The sequence below is a fragment of the Melanotaenia boesemani genome, chromosome 23 (genome assembly GCF_017639745.1).
Source record: "Melanotaenia boesemani isolate fMelBoe1 chromosome 23, fMelBoe1.pri, whole genome shotgun sequence".
Classification (NCBI taxonomy): Eukaryota; Metazoa; Chordata; class Actinopteri; order Atheriniformes; family Melanotaeniidae; genus Melanotaenia; species Melanotaenia boesemani.
The window spans coordinates 7,273,886-7,277,097 of record NC_055704.1 but is presented as its reverse complement, the minus strand read 5'-3'; the positions used below and the strand labels follow the sequence as shown (position 1 = coordinate 7,277,097).

General features: G+C 37.9%; 1 protein-coding gene across 1 annotated transcript in view; it reads right to left on the bottom strand.

The window, feature by feature from the left end:
- LOC121634490 (thyrotropin-releasing hormone-degrading ectoenzyme-like) overlaps nucleotides 1-3,212 on the bottom strand; it is a 290,942-nt gene that overhangs the window by 214,774 nt on the left and 72,956 nt on the right. The window lies entirely within an intron of this gene.

Genomic DNA, 3,212 nt, shown 5'->3' with positions numbered 1-3,212 from the left:
ATCTACTTGCCTAGGGACTAAAGATGGAAATTAGTCTTTGGCAATAATCTTGCATTTTTACATGAAAATGTACATTAATATGCCAGGTCTCCATGTTTATATGAATAAATTTTAATTGGCCAGTAGATAGCTCAGTAGAGTTAATGATAAAAATGAAGCTTCAAACACTGTGAACAAAATTTACGAAATGCTTCAGTGCTTTAAGAAAGTTTTGTTTGACCATCATGACTCATTGTTAGGGTAAAGAGATCAACCCTGAGGGACATTGCTATTCACAGCTTCTGGTAAGCAATCTGTTACATTGGTAGAAATCTGTTACACACTAGCTTTAACCACATTCAGGTCAAACCACTTGGCTACTCGTCAGGGTAAAACAGCCACTTCTTAAGCACTGTTTCCACTGAGCGGTTCAGTCTGGGCCAGTACAGTTCGGAAGTTTTAGAATGGTCCAGCCAATTCAGGTGAGCGTTCCCACTGCAAGTCGCACCGCCACTGGGTATACGGGCTTTAGACCAATGCCTAATGTGACGTCATGCTAGTGAGACGACAACAAACGTGACACTACAAACAACAATGGAGGCCAATCAGTGGCTGTTTTTTTCTGCTTGGCTTTTGGTTCTTTGTACAAGCGATACCTGCCACATTGTACGACCAGACCTTACTGTTGTTTGCAGGCATCATTGTCCTGTTACCTTTCCAGCGTCTAACTGAGCCATGAACTGAACGGTAACGTTGTTTGTTTCAAAATCTAACTTGCTTTTGTCGTGGGCAGTGACGTTTTCTGCCTGTACCTACAACTGAAGGGGGTCCAAAAATGATGTGGTATGGTTCGGTCGTATTTGCCCCTTAGCTACTGGACCGCACCGATCCGCTCAGTGGAAAGGCTTACGTCACCAAAATCTCAAGAAGCTTAATGACTATAAACGATCAAGACAAGAGTAAGTGACAGAGCTATGACATGATGTGAAAGCAAAAAAAAAAAAAAAAAAAAAAAAAAAGAAGAATCCTTTATTACTTTCTTCTCTCCATGTCCAAGACCTGCTTGGTTTAGTCCATAGTCTATTTATGTGCACATGTTCAAAAGAGCTCTATAATCAACCAGAGGAAGACTTCAGAAAACAGTATTAGAAATTTGAAATGAAGAGGCAAAATTAGAATTATTTAAGTTAAAAATACAAAATATGCAATGTATTCATCAGCGAGGGATCTTCCTGAGGACTCAAGCTGATTTAAACATTTCTCAACCTTTGAAAATATGAGGTCCTAAAACTGAGGGACGTTGAGAACAGATGTTGCCAGATTGTACCAGACCAGGTTTCTCCAACTCCGGTCCTCGTGAGCTACTGTCCTGCAGGTTTTAGATGTCTCCTCCTACAACACACCTCTGCACAAGCCTGTTAAGGACCCAGCGATTTGAGTCAGGTGTGTTGCATCAGGGTAGAATCCAAAACCTGCAGGACAGTAGCTCACGAGGACCGGAGTTGGAGGTCCCGTTACCAGACTGTTTAAAAACAACCATCTTTCAGACCTAGCCTGAATTTCCTGTACCTCTCTAATGTTTTCATGCTTCACCACAATGATATTAATATCTTATACTATGATTTCATAGAGTTTAAAGTTTAATTGCATCATTCCAAAGGGAAATTGCTATTTATTCTGAAAGTGTTTGTTTTTTAAGGTAAGCCTGAAATTTTTTCATTCATGTTATGTGCCATCTATTCTTCAACAGCAACACATATACTGATATTTACATGTTTACACATGTTGACAGATTTGACAACTGTTCTCTTTACTATGACTCCTCGAGTATTTAAATAGACTTTGCGTTTGCAGAGATTCATTTCATTACAAGCAGAAGCCTCAAGAATTCATCCAAATGTTTCTTGGCAAACAACAAAGAGCATCACTGTGTGAAAAACTACACTCAGAAAACCGGAATGATCTCTCCAACAGAAAAACATCATTAAAACAGAAAACCCTGATTTTTCTACTTTTACTTTAATGAAAAGAAAAAAATTCTCCTCAACTTTAACTCTTTCAGTGTGCCCAACTTCACCTCTTATCACCACACAGAAATTCAGAAAGCTGCACATAATGAAGAAATGTTGTGTTTTATTCACCATGTCCATTTCAGTGCCTGAACAGGTGAACCACCATCAGCTGTTACTCCCATACAAATCTTTTTTAATATTATTTAAATAGTTACTTAACCAGCAGCCTCTGGGAAAACTTCACAACAGTGAAAATGTGAACAGGGACAGCTGTGGACACACTTTATTAATCTAATGCTTTCTAGTCTTCTTGAAGGACATCTGCGGTAAATAAGCGTTTACGCAGCGTCCTCAACTCACTTTTTTCTTTCACGGCAGTCCAGATGCCGTCGCTTCACAAATCGCTGGCAGAACTTCTAAAAATTTGTTGAGTAATTGCAAAATTCAGTTCATTTCAAGTAAATATGGCGCGGTGTAAGTAGACGCAGGAGGACACAGAACTCTTTTTACAAATAATTAAAGAAATAAAGCTGTTGTGTCATCTTTGATAGCAAACAACAGCGAAATGCAGAGTTTTACAAGGAATTAAAAATCTCCTTCCTCCTCAAAGTGGATTCTTGTGAGACGAGATTTCACAAGAATAACGCCTAATGCGCAAAACACCATTGAATGGAAACACCTGCAATTGTACTTTGTCAAAATTTAAGAAGTATCACTTTTATTTTGCAAAAAAAACTTAATGGAAACAGCTACTGACACAGACGGGGTTTTTACAATAAACATTGATACATTGACTTAATGATCAACAGTCCAGTTACTTCATCTCAAGTTAAAATTATTTGCTTTGTTCAAACAGCATAAATGTCAAATTGTGAAAAATACCAAAATTCAAAAGCGTGGTTTTGTCTGAGACTCTAATTAGGAGGAACGTTGTATCCTGATTTCATGAACTTTTTAGTTCATTTTTTGTTATAATAACAGATTTTAATCTAAATCCGTTTCACTTTAGAAACCGTTTTCAAAAGTGTGCATTTTCAGGTTCCCAAAACACCCATTACATGTAGAGAAAATGTCCAAATAATAAAAAAAAAAAGTCACATCTGTATCTGACTAAATGAGTTAAAATCGGAGCTTAACCAAGTCTGACACAATCAGGCCCTACAGCACCAAAACACAACAAGAAAAGGAGGACAGTGTTTTGTTTGATACGAGAGCAAACTG